Consider the following 20,094-nt stretch of genomic DNA (forward strand, 5'->3'; position numbering starts at 1 on the left):
TGAGCATGAGAAATGTGTTAAGGAAAGCATTATATTTGTCATTTATGTCATGAGAACTATAAACATCCTGCCACTCTTGTTCCTTGACGAGGTTTAAAAACGTCTCTATTGCTGATAGATCAACTTTCCTACATAGTTTGTAATTATATGTAACAGTTGTTTGAGTACAAAAGCCTATTAGTGTGAAAATTTGTGCATCATGGTCTGAAAGCCATTCACCCTTTTATTAACAGAATGACCATCTAGTAATGAAGAATGAATAAAAATATTGTCTATGCCTGTGCTACTGTTTTCCTGCACTCTATTTGGAAAAAACACTGTCGGCATCAGATCATATGAATTTAGGAGATCTACCAACATCCTTTTCCTTGCACCACAGTATACAGAATTAGTATTGAAGTCACCACACTTCTGGTACTTCCAATAGAGTGAATCAAAAACCGTGTCTAGCTTGAGGAGAAATGCTCTGAAGTCAGAGTTACTAGACCTATAAACAAGAACAATTAGAAGTTTAGTTTTATTAAACTCAACTGCCCCTGCACAGCATTCTAACATCTGTTCAGTGCAGTGCCATGATACGTCTATGTACTCAAATGGAATACTGTTTTTTACGTACATGGCCACTCCCTCACCCCACAAGGAGAACTATGTCTGCAGGAAACCAAGAATGTGCACTCACTTCTAAGGCTGTGCCACCCCTGTTCCACAGTAGTCTTAACGAGGGACGACATGAGTAACTTACGTTTTGAAGTCCCCGTCGTACATCCAGACAATTACCAGCCAGCTAATCTCTATCCTGGTACAGGAAGCCTCTGAATTGTCAAATTATTTAAGTGGTACTCCAACATACCAATAATTTCAGAGTCTACATCTGTAAGCTGCTCACAAACTTTATCTCTAATTCCTCTTATATTTTGATGAAATATGCAAATTCCTTCTCTACTTGGAAACATAATGCCCTCTGAAGGTGAGCCCATAGTTAGAGGGATTTCCTTTAAGCAGGTATACCTATCAGCTGACTTCAATGTAAAAAAAGGTGCAGCTCTAACACCAACCACTACAGGAATTTTTCCATGAGTGATCCCACAACCACCCACTACACTATCACCTTTAAGCTTTGCCAGCCTCCCCTTCCCATACGTATTGAGGTGCGGGTCATGCCTAGTGAAACTGATCTACTGATAGACTCAACTGGCACCATTGTAATATGACCCATGCCCTCTGCCATCGGTGTTCTCTCCAGCCCCGTGTTAACGCGACTAACAGCCGCATTAAGTTGAGGCCAATCATGACGCTGAAACAATTGCACTAAATGCACATAAAACGCAAAGACTTAGTATGATATAGTCATAGTGAAAGAATTTATTTAAACATGTCATCCTGTTTAAGTTATTCGTCTTTCCTGAGAGCCAGTTGTTCGTTTTATCAATTAATCTGTCGTATTCTTTCTCTTGGTGCCCGACATTCAGGTGTAAATGTAGTGTAAGAATCTTACGTTAATAATAACGGAACTTGAATCTAAATGTGTTTTAAAACATTTATTCAAAAAACGCATTTCCTTTATGAGAGTAATGATTTCTTTTCATTGTATGTAAAAATTATCGGCCACTTTAGAAGTTGGCATTGGATTGTCTAGTGGGTGAAAGATCATCTACCAGTCGTCCACTATCGTTATTTTCTTTATTTATCGCAAAGAACCTGCTTTCTTACGAAACGAAGTCCGATTGTATTTTAATTTTCATTTTGTTGTATGAGAATTTGTGTAACTTACATGATCAGAAACTACTAGCCAACACTGCAGGTTAGTCTGATTCAAATAACAGTTCGTGATGGAATCTGTTGTTTTTTAAAAATCATTCTGAAGTGAGTTCTACTCGTGGTTTCCTCTTTTAAATTTTCAGTTCTATCACTTTCGAAATGTGCCTTCTCTATGCGACTACATAAAGATATGATAACTTCACATAAAATATTTTCATACTTACAAGTTGCAAATTATAAAGAGATGAATTTTCAGGTCAACGAAAAACACAAATGATACGTACACTTCATAGCCTCTGGCAGAAATACGCATCCATAATGCACTTTTTAATTTTCATATGTAATTGTAAAGACAACATCTGATTCTATAGCAATCAGCCAGTTCTTGTATCAATGGAAACCGGTTTTGATGTGATAAACGCGCTACAGCATTAACATTTTGTCGTTTCTCCTCGAATGCTTGCTGATATGCAAATAAAATGGACGCAAACATGTTTTTAGTTTTTTCTCCACTATAACTAGAAACCGTGTGAAGTGCTGAAATGATCGACAACCACACTATGATCAACTCAGAGAGCAGATGCAGGTGTCTGTTCTTAACTGCCTATGCTCTGATTTTCCCATCCGGCACAATGACTGCACACAGAATCAGGTCAGTATTTTTCTTTGAACGTGCGTATAACGTATTTTGCAACCGTACAATGTGACGGATTTTTTAGGCGTAGCTGATGTAAAGGTGCCATGGCTGGGTAGCGAAATGCAATGTGACAGTTTGTCGGCCTGGGTTCGATTTCTGCTCCTACCATCATTTATTTTTCATTTTATTTTGTTCGTTACAAGGTTAAACTATTACAATAGAGTCTCGGTATTTCGAGTTTTCCATATAACCGTGGTCGTTAGAAAATAAAAGAATAAATAAAAAATCTACTGCACAGCTTGTCGATCCCCGATCAGTTTCCCCCACCCATTCACAGCGCACACCGCCTGTCCAACTACTCACTCCCCTTAGTTGTGCCTGTGTCAATTACACCACGTACACCAACTTTTTAATTGTTTACACAAGCAATTCTTTTATTGAAAGTGTTGTTTTACGTTTGTTTTTGTCGTCACCGTACAGTACAGGGTGTATAAAAAATAATCATCCGATTTAAAAAGATCTAACTATTATGTTATTTGAGACATGCGCGTGAACAACTTACTGTTGGAATGAGCAAACTCTTAAGTCCTGCATGGTTCCCGGTAGGTATTAGCAGTGTGTGCCGACTTTAGTTCTATTAAAAATTGTGTTGGGACAACAGAATGAGTTTTGTGTTCTATGTTTTGCTCAGTGCGCGTCAGTAATAACTTTTCAGCGTGACTTTCGTACTATGTGTGATGTGGATCCTCCTACAGCACAGAGCCTTAGACGACGGCATGAACAATTCCGAGAAACAGGTTGTTCGTGGAAAGGCAACTCGCAGGGCCGTCCCCGAGTGTCTGGCACAGACGTCTAACGCATCCGCCGCAGTTTCACAAGGAGTCCGCAGAAATTCGTTCGCCGTGCAGCTCGACGCTTCAACACGCCCCCGATGTCCTTCTGGCGTGTGTTCCGTAGACGTTTACACATGAAACCATACAATATTCAGCTATTGCGAGCACTTCGTGAAGGTGACAAACAGCAACATGTGGGGTTCTGTAATTTTGTTCCTGGAAAGATGGAGGATGACAGTTTTATTCTACGCTTAGTGTTTAGAAACGAGGCAACATTCCATGGAAAGGTGAACCGCCATAATGTGAGAATATGGGGTACGGAACAACCACATGAAGTTGTACAACATGAGAGGGACGCTCCAAAATTTAATGTGTTCTGTACAGTTTAATGGGAAAACGAGTATGGTCCACCTCATTTTTATTTGCCGAGAGCATTGTTACAGGAAGCACATATCTCGATATGTTTGAGAACTTTCTTCTCCCACAGTTGGAGACCGATTCGAACGACTTCATTTACCAACAGGATGGGGAAACGCCTCACTGGCATCTGGAAATGCTGGAATTTTTAAAACAAGGGATTACTGAACGATGGATCGGCCGCACTAGACCAGATGATTCAGCCTTGCATTACTGGCCTCCGAAGTCACTGGACGAGACTCTATGTGATTATTTCTTCTGGGGATCTATAAAAGACTCTATTTATGTGCCTCCGTTACGAGCAACAATGAATAAACTGAGACATAGCATATCAGCAGCTTGTGGAAGCTGTAACTCAGGACATGCTCGCTGCAGTGTGGGAACAATTTACAATTTGAGTTCCACATTGACATATTCCGTGCACCTCAAGGGGGTGTTATACTGAACAGGTATGAAAAGGTATGAAAAAACACTTTTTGAGTTTCCTGTTCATCAAGAAACAAAATTCATTGCATATGTTTATTAGTTTCAGGAACAGATGTGCCATATCGCATGATTCTTTTTGATAGACCCTGTATTGTGTTTCGTTTTCTTTCTCGAATGTTTTTTTACACCTTCTAAAATTGAGTGCTTCAACAAAGAAAGGAAGTTTGTGTCTCTGATTGTTGTAGATGCACTGAAATCACTTCACAAAGGAGAAACAATAAAAAGCTTGCTTTCGAATACGGTGTCGGCGAAGCTACTGTGGTGAACAACGAAGATACTGACATAAACTGAAACAATTTTCTTCAAAGGAATGTCCTGAAGTATCTGTTAACGGAAAACCGTTAAGATGTCGGACTTAAAAAAAAAAGGAAAGAAGTGAGGCGTTTTTCATGTGGTTCACACAACAGAGACAGACGGGAGCTTCGTTTTCTGGCCCAGTCTTGCACGAGAAAACCTTGTTTTTTAGAACCGGCTACAGGAGGAAGATGGCAGTTTCACCTCTAGTATGGTCTAGCTCGACAAGTGGAAGAAGAGATGCGGAGTGCGTCAATAAGTTTTATGTGGAGAAAAACTATCTGGTAACTCTGAGGCCATTTCCGAATTTAGTGGAAAGATTAAAATGGTTCAAATGGCTCTGAGCACTATGGGACTCAACTGCTGAGGTCATTAGTCCCCTAGAACTTAGAACTAGTTAAACCTAACTAACCTAAGGACATCACAAACATCCATGCCCGAGGCAGGATTCGAACCTGCGACCGTAGCGGTCTTGCGGTTCCAGACTGCAGCGCCTTTAACCGCACGGCCACTTCGGCCGGCGGAAAGATTAAAATAATCGTAACTAAACAAAATTTATCTAATGAGCAGATTTACAACTACATCTACATCTACATTTATATTCCGCAAGCTACCCAACGGTGTGTGGCGGAGGAGCTGTTTGGTGGTGGAACTGTTTAAATTTCAAAATTTAGGAGACAAAAACACTTGGTTCTCGTGAAGAAGCAAGTTCTCCTGGGCACAAAAATGTAAGGAGTGGGTCACTGTTATGGCAGCTTCAAATGCAACTGGAAATCACAAACTAAAACAGACTGTGATTGGGAAGACTGCCAAGCTAAGAGCATTCAACAATCTAACCATGCAAGCCCTTTCGATTGTGTATAGTGCATCAAAAGAATGTCTGGATTAATAAGGAAATCTTTAAGAACTCATTTTTGAACTCGTTGTACCGGAGTGCAAAACGTTTTCAAAAGAAACTGGATCGTCATACAAACCTATTTTCACAATCAACATCCAAGTGTAGAAGATCTGCAGTGACACGGGAGCCGCGTCTTGTTTCTCTCACCAAACGTTACCACTTTGATTTAGCCTTGGGATGGGGGCCTTCTGGAAGGTCTGAAGAAAAAGTATCGGTGACTGCTACAGTCAGTCTTGCATTCGGAAGACGATGAAAGCATTGTAGGAGATATAAAGAAAGTGACTGTGAAGGACATAGTTTATTGGTTCGGTGAGTCTTAGGGCGAGATAAAGTCAGATGCAATTCCCATGCCGCAGACAAAAATTTTACGGGAAAATAGGCCGAATACAGAAGCTGAAGATTTTGACGATCACCCGTTGTGTTACTTAATCAGAAAATTGCCTGTCTATGAAGAGGCAGAAAATGTCGGAAAAACTTGTGTGCTTGAATTCAGACCAGCAGTTCGAAGTCACAGACAGTTCTGTAATTGACATGGTTAACACCACAATGCAGTATGAGTGGTGAACACGATAAGGCAGAGACTCTACCAATGATGGGTCACACCGTCTGCTAAGCTGCACTTGAGACCGGCATGTACAACATGGAACAATAGCATGAGTCGACACCTGCCAAAATGCAGTTCTTCAGACGCTGGCGTGATATAGCGCCCCTGCAGCTTCACCAAACAAAAGACGCTCTACGATTATTCCACGAAGTAAATTGTTACCAGACTGAAGTTAAAACCTTTATTCTGCCAATGTAAATGCGTATTAAACATTTCGTTTTAATAAAGTTATATTTCAGCATAGTTTTATTTCTTTTTTCCACATAAATTTCAGTGGTCTGAGTTTTAAATATTTCTTGGTGGTCCGGCGCCATTCTCTTCGAACTATCGACACTCTACTGTAATTACAAAATTTGCATACAGTACCGGTACATTTAAACAGTTCAGTTTATGTATGTTTAATTAATATATCCGATTTAGTTAAGATTACTTCGCATGTAAGTCAAAAGGCTGCATATGTTAATAAAAAACGAATATAGGAGGACATTTGGTATAAAAGTCTTTTCTGTAGATAATACGCTAAAAACGCCGCTTTCCAGTGCATCTTTGAAAGAGAAAGTGGTATTAAAGGAGCAAGACAATCTACTCCAAATGTAAATCTAACAACAGGAAAGCTGGGGCTCAGACTATGTAGGACGAAGCAGGTAGATGCGCTTTTCAAGTTCCTAGAATATTTCGCCTGAGTAGCCCGAAGGAAAAGTTAAAAAGCTCTCTAAAGATTTATGCCTAGCGTATGAGGGAGTATCAGCACAGTATCCCAATGGCTCCAGCACAGTTGCTCTACATGTTCAGTCAGAGGACTGGCTGCAAAAAAAAGTCTTCAACGATAAGTTGAATGGGTGTCATGTGACGTCCGCCCCTACCAAATGATGATTAAAAAACATAAAAAAAGAAAAAACTGGTCAAGTGCAACGACTGTCAGTTCATTAGCTCGGGTTCGATTTCTGCTGCTGGCAACTTCTTTTCATTTTATTTTATTTCTCAGAATTTTAAACGATGAATTACAAAATGTAAAGAGATTTAAAAAGTTCAATTTATATTTAATTTTGTTAGAATTATGTTCAATTTAGTTATAATTACTACTCTTCTAAGTCAAAAAGCTGTAGGCCACCATATTTTAGCACAATGGTAAAATTTTGCACCAGCCGCCACTGTCTTGTATGATGCAGAGTCACATACTGAAGAAACTGCTCCTGTCTGTGCGTCACAAAATTCAACTCCCAACACATCCAGCTTAGCCAGCGAATCGAATTAGTCTGAGTAAAAACAGTGTCTAGACGTTTCAGATCCTTTATAATACTTCAGTCTATGAGCTCTCCAAATGAAGAAAATGGCCGTGCGGTTAACGGCGCTGCAGTCTGGAACCGCAAGACCGCAACGGTCGCAGGTTCGAATCCTGCCTCGGGCATGGATGTTTGAGATGTCCTTAGGTTAGTTAGGTTTAACTAGTTCTAAGTTCTAGGGGACTAATGACCTCAGCAGTTGAGTCCCATAGTGCTCAGAGCCATTTGAACCATTTGAATGAAGAAAAATACGCCTTCTTAATATAAACTGAATGGCTTTACATGCATATTGGTGTGATGATTGTTACTGTTGTTCTTAGTTTAAGTATTATCGTCTTTAGAATTCAGCATTAAGATAACATGTTTTGAAAAAAATAAGCATGCTTGTATATTCTTGACCTGTTAATTGTGAACTTTAAAATGTGACAAATGTGTTGTTACTCACAGTAGGCCTTATAAGGAATGTAAGGCGGTCCTCAGCCTGCCTTTAGACGGCACGTTGATGCTGCAGCTATGCTGGTGCACATCGCCTGACAGCTGGCTGGCTGTGGTAAACAAACCCACTTGTCCACTGACCGGACACACGGGCGCATTTAACCTGCAGCTGCACCTTGATCATAGGGGGTCCTCCCTTGCTTCTCTCGAGGAGTGAATGGTGGTATCACTCATGTGTTCATGTTGATCAACAGACTCGGACCTACACGCGTGCCTCTACTTGCTTGTGGGGTAAGCACAGGTGCAACGCGATTAGGCATACGGTGCGCAGGTGTAAATGTAGCTGAATACAGACCACGACGAAATTCATAATCCTTCTCTGGTTGGAATCTGAGTTATATGCCTTTTGAGGCATTATGCTCGTATGTGGCCAGTTGATCCACACGCTCTATATGTTTTTGGAAGACCGTATTACATATACAGGGTGATTTTTTTCACCGTGTGAAAACTCTAGGGACTGGTCGATGAGAGGATACGGAACATGAAACGTCTAATGAACTTATGCCCGGAAGTGCACGGTTTCTGTGCTAGAGACCATTTATTCAATTATATTTCATGACTGAGACTGCGGTTTAATACTCGCTGTACCAAACAGCGACAGTTACAATATGCATGGTTTCCTGCTAGAGGGTGGTACTCATGCGTCATGCCCTAGCGCTCTCTCCTCCCATAGTAATTGGTATTGTTGTGTCCGATTCACTTCTCCTACTGCCACGTAGTCCATATCAGTGACGTCAGGAGCCCTTAGACATCGTGAGAGAGCAGAATGGCTCGCTGCGCGGAACTCACGGACTTCGAACGTGGTCAGGTGATTGGGTATCACTTGCGTCATACGTCTGTACGCGAGATTTACACACTTCTAAACATCACTAGGTCCACTGTTGCCGATGGGACAGTGAAGTGGAAACGTGAAGGGACACGTAAAGCGCAAAAGTCTACAGGCTGACTTCGTCTGTTGACTGACAGAGACCGCCGACAATTGAAGAGGTTCCTAATGTGTAATAGGCAAACACCTATCCAGACCATCTCATAGGAATAACAAACTGCATCAGGATCCACTGCAAGTACTATGACGGTTAGGCGGGAGGTGAGAACACTTGGATTTCACGGTCGAACAGCTGCTAATAAGCCGCACATCACGCCGGTAAATGCCAAATGACGCCTCGCTTGGTGTAAGGAGCGTAACCATTGGAGAATTGAACAGTGGAAAAACGTTGTGTGGAATGACGAACCACGGTACACACTTTGGCGATCCGATGGCAGGGTGTGGGTATGGCGAATGCCCGTTGAACGTCATTTGCCAGCGTGTCTATTGCCAATAGTAAAATTCGGAGGCGGTGGTGTTATGGTGTGGTCGTCTTTTTGATGGAGGGGGCTTGCACCCCTTGTTTTGCGTGGTTCTACCACAGCACAGGCCTACATTGATGTTTTAAGCACCTTCTTGCTTTCCACTGTTGAAGAGCAATTCGGGGATGGCGATTGCACCTTTCAACACGATCGGGCACCTGTGCATAATGCACGGACTGTGTCGGGCTGGTTACATGCCAATAACGCCCCTGTAATGGACTGGCCTGCACAGACTCCTGAACTGGATCCTATAGAACAGCTTTGGGATGTTTTGGAACGCCGACTTCGTGCCAGGCCTCACCGACCGACATCGATACCTCTCCTCAGTGCAGCACTCCGTGAAGAATGGACTGCCATTCCCCATGAAACCTTCCAGCACCTGTTTGAACGTATGCCTTCGATAGTGGAAGCTGTCATAAAGGCTTAGGGTGGGCCAACACCGTACTGAATTCCAACATTACCGATGGAGGGCGACACGAACCTGTCAGTCGCTTTCAGCCAGTTTTCCGGATACTTTCGGTCACATAGTGTATCACAATAGGCGGGCATAAAAAACGTTCCAAAATTCGGCAGCTCACCGAAGTCATATAGACCTACAGTTCTGTGAGCCTGTTCGACGACCTTTATCGGAAATAGGAATGACCTGTGCTTTTCCAGTCATCAGGACCAAAGACCGACGGTGCACTGCTGCTAGAACAGGGGCTAGTTCTTCCGCATACTTTGTGCGTAATCGTACTGGTATCCCGTATGGTCCAGTGGCCTCCTCTCTGTCGAGCCATTTCAGGTGCTTTTCTATCCCGTGCTCACTTATTTCTATGTCAGTAATTTTGTCGATCGTGCGACTGTTTAAAGGAGGCACTACAGTACGATATTCCTCTATCACCCAGTTCTGGAAAAAAACGTTTAGTATTTCGACCTTTTCTGTGGGGTCCTACATTTCACCGCCATTAAGGTCACAGACTGTTGTTGGTGATCCCTTTATTGACTTAACGTAAGACCAAAACTCCTTAGAATTAGCTGTCAAGGCGGTGGGCAGAATTTTACTTTCGAATTCATCGGACGCTTCACTTATGATTCTCATTGCACACATTTTGGCTTCGTTTAATTTTTGTTTGTTTGTGTATTGCAACTAACAACACGGAACGGAGCAGATATTCCGTACAGATTACTGCTAAACAGATTTGATTCTCAATAAAGAACACTTATCAAGAAGAATCGGTTATTTTGCTAAATGTTTGTCGAAATAGCTTCTGATTTTTCTCTTTGTGTATCTTATTACGAAATTTCTCAGCTTCTAAATTACTATAACTGCTTAAGAATGATCATACACAGTTACGACAGCAAGTCTCATCTTTGGGGTCGATAAAAGTAGTGGGAATGAAAATGAGATGCGGTAAGGTATAATATCATATTCAAAGAGAGACGAATCATCGCCCACAAAATAGATTTCAGCTTACAATATGTGCAAAAAATGCAGATAAGAATTATAGCTGCGGAAGAAAAGATCTGAACATATTCCCAGGATCAGAAGAAAAATGGCTCTTCCTAGAGTATGTTGTTGGTAGTCAGCAATAGCGCCCGGACCTTACCATATCGTCACAAACACATCTGGGAAAGCTAGCCTCACGCAATGCTGACGTCAGATAATCGATGCGACTCGCATTACAGCTGCCAGCGCACGATGTGAATCTCCCAATGCAAATATGCTAATAAACGGTTAAGTCGTTCGAAGGAGAAGAAATATCTTCGAGGATAATTATTAAGATTGGATATTGGAGAAAAGGTATGTAAGTGCTGTAAGGAAGTTTCTGCCTTTAAATGCAAGAAACCATTACATCGACATCTATATAATTACTTCAAAATTAACACTTAAATGTGTAGCAGAGGATACCAAGAACACTTTCGTACTATTTATGGACTATTTTGCTATCTAACAGCACGCCTAAAACCTTTTCGTGCGTGCTCTGATTTTTTCTTACTTTATCACTAAAGTTATTTCTTCTCTGTATGTGGGAGTGAACAAAATATGTTCACATTCGGAGGAGGAAGTTGGTGCTTGTAATTTTGTGAAAAGATCTCGTCACAACGAAGACTCACATCCCAACTCTCTTGTCATATCTGTCACACTATTTCCCCTATTTCGTGATAAAATATAGCGAGCTGCCACTCTTTTTAACTTTTTCGGTTTCCTCAATCACTCTTGTCTGGTTAGGATTCCAAAACTCGCAGCACTGTTCCAGAAAAGGACGGGCAAGCATAGTGTAGGCAACCTCTTTAGTAGTGCATGTTTTAAATCTTTTGTCAATGAATACAGTCTCGTTAGTCTGTTGTAAAATGGGGAACAATTTTTATGTTGTATTATAATGTTTTTGAAAAACTGAAATCTTGTCTATAGTAAGTTACATAGATCCTGTGCACAGAGGTGTTGCGAATCTCAGCTTGCTGTTATAGGCAATGATACACAGAGTGCCATAGGCATTGATGCCTATGTTGCTGCCGTCACACTTGACTTCAGGAAGGCATTTTATACCGCACCGCACTGTCGTCCAGCGGAAAAAAATACGAGCATACCGAGTATCGGATCAGATTTGTGACTGGATTCAGGATTATTTTGGAGATCTGACGGAACACGTCCTCCTAATCGGAGCAAAATGGACAGGTTAAAAGTAATTTCGGAGTGGCTCCAGAAAGTGGAATGGAACCATTACTATTTACAGTATATGTAAATGATCTAATGGATAACGCCGAAAACTCCATACCGAGATATCGACGGGCCATATCACCAAAGCTACATCCCCTGTGGAGAGACAGCTGCTAATATTTCTGAAAAATGGTTTAACTGCTGACAAATCAAATGGCTCTGAGCACTATGGGACTTAACTTCTAAGGTCATCAGTCCCCTCGAACTTAGAACTATTTAAACCTAGCTAACCTAAGGACATCACACACATCCATGCCCGAGGCAGGATTCGAACCTGCGACCGTAGCGGACAGGCCGTTCCAGACTATAGCGACTAGAACCGCTCGGCCATCCCGGCCGGCTAACTCCTGATAGTCCCGTATAAAATGAAGTGCGACGACTGAAGATAGATTTACAAGAGAAACGCAGATACCTGCCGAAACAGCAGAGAAAATGCCCCCGGTGACTTCTAGGAGAGACACTCGGCATACGTGTACGATGGTCTCCCACCAATGCGTAGTGCGTGTGGTTGGAACGGGCTGCGTGGGAGCACAATGTACACAAAGGCTAGCGACTCAGATGTCAACCAGGGAAGGGCTACGAATTCCGTCGTCGTCAGCATTAAGGGGACAGTACTCTTTGGAAATCTGAATAAATCGGTCTATAATTTTTTAGCTTGGATGTCTACTTTATTGTAACGTTAATTCCAAGTTCCCCAGGAATTCCATTATCGAATTACAAGATGATTCGTGAAAAAGTGTCTCCGGAAACCATTCTCAGCGGGAAAAAGCAATTTACATGTTATTTCAACGATGGGTTAACAGGCATTACGGAAATTATAAAAGTCCTCGAACTTGAGATCGGATCAGTATGTTACAACTTCTGCACAAAAGCGAACAAAAAACATATCGAGCGATCAGAGCAGCGGATGACAGAAACTGCCAGAGACCCGCAGGACAACTATGGGGACGAAGAAGATTGAGGAGGACCTTGTTTCAAATGCTGAAGGATTACTAAATGGTCTAGGAATCTCTGAATAATGATATGTTTAACTTCGATACAAAAAATGTACCCCAAAACTTTAAACGCGTTTCTCTCGAATTATTCATTTTTGTTTTCAAATTTGCTGGAAACGTAACTTGAGAACGGTACACACGCTTCTGATCAGAATTTGATGCCGGCATTCTAAACTGAATTCTCTCTCAGCGTGCGTAGACGTTTTGAGATATTTTCAAATGCCTATTTTCAGTGCATGTTTGAAGTTTGTCTCGATTTTGCGGGCGAAGAGAATGACATTTGTTTCAGTGCGTCACCATTTTGTTACACCTTAATTGCTTTCAATATCTTGAGTATGGTGATAGAAAACATATTGAAATTGGAAATGGAAATGCCGTGTGGCGAGGGCCTCCCATCGAGTAGAGCGTTCGCCTGGGGCAAATCTCTCGAGTTGACGCCACTTCGGCTACTTGCGTGTCGATATATTGAAAATGACTTACACGAAATTATTTTCTTATAGGTCAAATAGGAAGGCGTCTATGAGCTATGTAATTATAATGAAATGAACACCCTTAGCTGCTTACAGGCGTTGACATACGTCAATGGGGACAGATGAAAATGTGTGCTTCGACGGGGACTCGAACCCAGGACCGCACGAGCGCGCGGCCTGCCTTGGAGCGTAATCTAAGGCGTATAGGCGATATCAATTTCTCCGGTGATAGGTGCGAATGCGACTGTGTTGAGGTCATGTTTGGGGGAGGCCGAGCAGAGACTATTGGTCGGTTGGGCAGCTGGTGGTGTTTGGGCGCGTCTGTTGCACTATTTTGCGAGCATGTCTGTACACTGTGCGGTGCTTTATTTGGAGAGTTTAAGAGTACAGAGCTCGTCTGCTGATATTGTGTACTGCATTATTTAAGAGCTGTTTGCTATTGTGTGGTGAAATTAGGAGTTGTTTACGTGTTTGTGGCCTGTGTCAGATGACCACAGTCGGATCAGTGCGGGTGTTTTGTGACAAATATACTCCAGACTAAATAAAAGGGCTCCAAATAAATAGAGTGCAGCCCTTCCTTACTTCCCCGAGCAGCACAGCGCAGTCTGAGCAGTTTTTGCGCAATAACGGCAGTCTGGTCAGAATGTGAGTCAGTAGACAAATAACTGAACAAATTTATCTTTAGAGCAGTTACAGGTCTGGATTGGAATGAATATCTTGATGGGTGTGGTTGTGTTGCCAAGTGTAGTGCACTACTGGAGTTCAGAAACGGCCTTATGTCAGCCTTACATATCGAAACCTATGAGAAGTAAAAGTTTCAAAAAGATATGTCGCAAATAAATAAAGTACACTCGTTCCTCCTTCCATCAGCCTACGCACTGACATTATTTCCGAAAGTTAGCAGTTGTTTGGCTATTTGGAGGTAAATGTTTTGCATTATTTACGAGCGGTTCGCATGTCTGTAGGCTGTGCTATGAGCTATTTTTAACTGTTTACAATTAGCAAGTGTGTGTCTAGAACATTATACATGAGTTATGTAGGAGTGTTTTGCAGGTCTGTATGATGTGGGACATGTCGGTGTGATACATATACCCCATTCGTAAATAAAGTAAATTCGTTCCTCCGCCTGTATCTCGTGGTCGTGCGGCAGCGTTCTCGCTTCCCACGCCCGGGTTTCCGGGTTCGATTCCCGGCGGGGTCAGGGATTTTCTCTGCCTCGTGATGGCTGGGTGTTGTGTGCTGTCCTTAGGTTAGTTAGGTTTAAGTAGTTCTAAGTTCTAGGGGACTGATGACCATAGATGTTAAGTCCCATAGTGCTCAGAGCCATTTGAACCATTTTTTTTTTCGTTCCTCCATCCATGGACCTCATGCAGGGTGGGTCCGTTTACCAGAAACGTGTAGGAAGAGGTTGAGTGCTGGTGGCTTAGTTTGAAACAATTTTCTTAGGTTGGTGGCGGAAGCGCAAGTGAGCTTTGTTTACTGGCAGATTTCAAACTTGGCGCTGGTTCCTAGGAAGAGGAGGTGGCGGTCTGGTCCTCGAAAAGTAGTTGAAATTAGGGAGTTGAACACGTTTGCATACGTATATGAAATTGTAAATTCAATTATTTAATATAGCGGGGTGGTGAGAGTGAATTAGCGAGTATTCTCGCGACGAGTAAACTCGCACGGCACGCGGTCAACAGGAAACATCATGTCCGGTGTTAGGTGCTCGCGGGCGGGGGCCCTCAGGTGGCGCGGCCTACCCGTCGCACAGGCCGTGGGGGCTGGGCGGGTGCCGTAAACCGCTTGACGTCAGCCGGCCAGGGAGCGGGCTCAGCCGGCCACGCGTACGTCAGCTGGGCTCTGGAGTTTCACTGTGTGAGCTTGGAGAAGTCAGTTGAGACACACCTGCGTGACCGTAATGTCTGAAATAAAGAGTCATTTTCCAGGTATTTAAAGAAGGCTATGTCCGTCGCGTGTATGGAGGGTGTGTGACATAAGCGGGTCGGCGACGCAGTGATTGTACAGTTATTACACGCGCGCGAGAGCGGGTCAGTTAGTGGGTATTCTTGTGCGGTCCAAATGTGCTGTTATATAGTCATGGGGGATTGCACTGTCGAGCAAACTTTGCCGCCAAAAGTGTAGTACTGCGTTCTCACTCGCACAGGGACATGTGGTGGATGGTGAGCGGTCGGCATCGACAGGTTTGAACGTGCCCAGGAAAAACAACTTTGGCGCCGAAAGTATTACAGGCAAACGGCCGACCATTGTGTGATTCAGCTCCAAGACAGACAATTTTGGTGGGAAACGTGCGGAGGCGATGAATACACATGGTGATTGGACAAGGGGCCGCTGTGACGTCAAACTCGGCAGGTTCCAGCGTGTCCAGCGAAAACATGTTTACGATGTGGGAGCGATCGCTGGGCTCGCCCACCACGCTAGTGGCCGGCTGCCTCACGTGACAGGCGTAGAAAGTGTCACCGCATGCTGGCCAGGGGGTGGCGAGGATTTGAACTAATTCAGTTGGAGCACGGACGTCGTGGTGACTGCACTGCGATATCAATGATGTGTGCGCTGACTGTGTTGGAGAACAAGTGATGACCATACTGCTTGAAATAAAGTCTTCAGTCCCTTCCCCCCTGCAAAATCAAAGGATGTGAATTATGTTACTATAAGTGCAGTTTATTATTTGACACGATTATGATAGACCACCAGTGACAAAAGATAAGTGACGGAGAAAGCTCGTGCATGTGATCAATTATGGTGTTGGGATTTGAACTTGTGATAGATTTTTGTTATGGATGTAAGGAAAATGGCTTACTCACCGAGAAAATTGGACATCTTGAATAAATAATAAATGATAATAATAAATAGAAGTACAGTTTTCGAGAGAATATGATGTTGGAATTTGAATTTGGCGCAATTTTCTAGTGGAGGTAGGCCTATAATAATAAATGATAATGAATGATAACAAATGATAATGAATGACAATAAATGATAATGAATAACAATAAACGATAATGAATGATAATGACAATGTATGATAATGAATGTTAATAAATAATAATGAATAATAATAACCAAGAGTAAGGTTTTGCAGCCATTATCGTGTTGGAATTTGAATTTGGAGGGAATTTTCTAGTGGAGGCAGGTCAATGATAATAAATGACAATAAATAATAATAAATGATAGTAAATAATTTTTTCTTCTGGAGGCTTGGGTTAGTGAACATAGCATAATTGGGCTATTTTCGTGCCAAAATTCAAAATTCCCGCCATTTTTTCTTGAGTTTAAGTTAATGGATGTAACACAATTGGCCTATTTTCCCGCCAAAAGCCGCCATATTGGATGACGTCATGTGATGTTGCAAGTCTACACGCCGCCATCTTGGATGACGTCATCGCCACCATCTTGAACAAATTTGGCAACAATGCAGCGTGGCCTGGCACGAAGGTTGTCCCCCTACTTCCGTCGTGACCGCGGATTCGTCGCTGCGGCGGAGTGCCACGCTGCGTTGCGTCAGCCGCCGAACATCTTGTGCCTCACCGCACTGCAGAGAATGTTCGTCGGTGTCCTGCATGTCACATATAAAGCAGAGTGGGGAATCTATCATGCGAATGTCGTACAATCGTTGGCGGTTGATTGTCTTGCGGTTGATTAATGTATACCATGACGAACTCGCTGCTGTGGTGAGGAGAGGCGTATGGACAGCTCAATAATAATATTTATACATCATAACCCACCACTTTATTTGATTAGTGGGTCTTACTTGCTAATGTTAGTTACAATTAGCAGCTAGTTACAATATATTAAGTCGTGAGCTACAGCTATAATCTAATTACAATGGGCAGCTATGTACACCTATTCGTTTTTAACTTCTAAGATTTTAACTAACCCTACATTCTACTTCCTGCAGCGTCACAGATGTGTCAGAAATGTACAAACCTACTTTATTGCTCCTGACATTGGGCAGGCCAGGATGTTAATCGCTGCAGGTTCCTAATTCTATATTTCTAGTCTAATTTCTACTAACTAGTTCTAACCTAAGTCAACTCCAGTGCATTGTCCAGTCCTGGTTGTTTTTATTCCCCACTCCCCCTAATCCCGTACGTGGCGGATTCCAGACTATAGGGTTGGCCTATCCACGCGCAGGCGGTATGGGAGTAGGGCGCGTATTTGTCGTAATCTGCGCTATTTAGTTTTGTTCCCTCATGTATTCTCTTAGCACTTTTTGTGATACCTCGTTGGCAAGTTTATTCAGTATTTGGAAGGTGTCTTGTTGTCTTATCAGGTGGTATGTGTCGTGGTTAGGTAGTTGGTCCTGTAGTGTGGAAGCAACATCATTGAAGAGGGGGCACTCGTAAATCACATGATCGGGAGTGCCCTCCGGTTCACCACATTCACAGGCGGGTGTGGCCCTTTCCCCGAACCGACATAAGTATGCCGGGTAAGACCCATGTCCAGTGAGAAAATGGAGAAGTCCTCTGGTGGGTTCAAAGTATTTCATTTTTAGCCGTTCCCTAATTCTTGGAGTCAATTCGTATGTCCTGCGCCCTGTTTCATCCGTGGCCCACAGTTCTTGCCATAGTTGTATTCCCCTTTGCCGAATCTCACCCTTGTCCCCTGCCCCAATGCCTAAGATCTCCTCTATTTTTGTTACATTTCCCTTCTTAATCCAGAACCATGCAGCCTGTTCCCTGATTTTGATGTCCAGGGGTCAAAGCCCCATTATGACTAGTAGTGCTCCCCCTGGTGATGTTCTGTAAGCCCCTACCGATCTAAGTATCATGTTCCTTTGAACCCTTCTCACTGCCATGGCGGGCACCACCCTCGTGAGCCTGTGTGCCCAGACTCCCCGAACCGCAACCCACTATTGATTTTAATATAATAATATGATAGAGTCTTATGAGATGAGGTGGAAGATGAAATCTTTTATGTCCTATGGATATGAGGTTGTTCAGTGTTTGGATGGCTTTCTGGGTTACGGTTTCAATGTGTTTCCCAAACTTCCACTTCTCATCAATAATGATACCCAGGTATCGTGCGTCACGTCTCCGAAGAACCGGCAAGCGCTCGATTCGTACAGTCGGGTTACAGATTAATTGTCCCTTCAGTAGTAAGTAGGTGGACTTGCTCGGTGACACCGTCATTTTGGTGTTTTGGCACCATAGTTGTAACTTGTTTAGGGCACTCTCTATTTTAGGTTCAATGTCTTCGCGGCTGCGACTGCGGCCACCGACCAACAGGAGGAGGTCATCTGCATAGGCTATCACCTCTAGCACTTCTTCACTTCGTTGTAGGGCGTCTAGTATAGGCTCCATGTGGATGTCCCAAAACAGGGGCCCTAACACAGAATCCTGAGGACAGCCCTTTGTTATAGATTTTCCAATTCTCTCGCTAGAAGATGATAGCCAGACCTCCCGTTCCTCGCAATAGCTCCTCAGACAACCGTATAGCGGCCCTAGGCACTCCTTCTCCCGCAAGTAAGAGAAGAGCGAAGGCCACCACAGATTGTCGAAGGCGCCACTGATGTCAACCATGATGCCCACCACATACTTACGTGGGGAAGAGCCATAGACCTCAGCAGCCAGGGCGATTCCATCAGATGTCGATTGCCCAGGCCTGAAGCCGAACTGCCTGTCGCTCACCCCACGCAGCATCCGATGTGCAGCCAGTCTGTCAGCTAGTAGCTTTTCTAGTATTTTCCCTAGTATGTTAATCAAGCAGATTGGTCTGTAGGATGTTATATTTGTCGGATCTTTACCTAGCCCTTTCCTAATAATAACTACATTCGTGGTCTTCCACACCCTTGGAATTTTTTGTTGTAACAGACACTCGTTATATAAGTGAGTGAGTGGTGCAGTTAGCTGGGGAGCTAGAAACTGCACCACCTCGGCTACAATGCCGTCTGGTCCGGGAGCTTTACCCCTTTTAAGTGATTTTATGTGGGCAGCCACCTCTTCCTCCGAGAAAGGGTAGACTGCCGTATTGTTGGTATATTCGTTGAGGTTGTCATGTCTTAGTTGTTGTTGCTGGTCAGATTCCCCATCCGCACTATCATCAGGCAGCAGGGACCGGAGGAGGACCTCAGCAGTTTCCTGCCAGGATTCCGTCATCCTGTCCCCGTGTCTGACTGTTGATAATTCCAGTGGAGAGCGGATCTTCTCTCGTACTAATTTACATGGTGTACCCCAGGGGTCCAATGCCAATTGGCTCTGGACGAAGTTTTCCCAGCTTTGTATTCTAACAGCCTGGAGTTCCTTCTGGAAACGAAGTTTAGCCTCCTGATACTGCATCAGCCATCTTTGCCGTTCTGGCCAGACAACACTGCGCTGGTAATATCTTCTCAACCTTCTAACAGACCGGCGCACATACTCGAGTTCGGGCGACCATGGTGATGGAGAGGCTGCTATGGCCTTCCTCCTGGTCGGTACGGCAGCTTTCACCGCGCTAGTTATTGCATTGGTCAGTTCCCCTGCTCGGTCGTTTACGTCTATGTCAGAATCTGCGCCACCTTCTGGCAACGCAGGAATGACGCACTCCCTCGCTAGTCGTTCCCAATCAGCCCTTTTGTAATTAAACTGCGTTTCCCACCCCATGGCCCAGCGGGACACTCTTTCACCTACAATAAATGTTATTAGGTTGTGGTCGCTTGTGGTGGCGTTTTCTTCTACTTTCCACTCTTGTATTGTGTTGATTGCATTGGGGGTGGCTAGAGTTACATCAATGTTCGTGCCTGCTCCTCCTCCCCCGGCATAGGTTGGAGGAGTGCCAGGCTTGTTAGCTATCACTAGTTGTGATGCCATGATAAAATCCTTTACTTTCTCTCCGTTGGTGTCCCTTGTGCCGCTGTGCCACAGGGGGATTTTGCGTTGATATCAGCAGTGATTATCATCT

This window comes from Schistocerca americana, chromosome 5 (genome assembly GCF_021461395.2).
Source record: "Schistocerca americana isolate TAMUIC-IGC-003095 chromosome 5, iqSchAmer2.1, whole genome shotgun sequence".
NCBI lineage: Eukaryota > Metazoa > Arthropoda > Insecta > Orthoptera > Acrididae > Schistocerca > Schistocerca americana.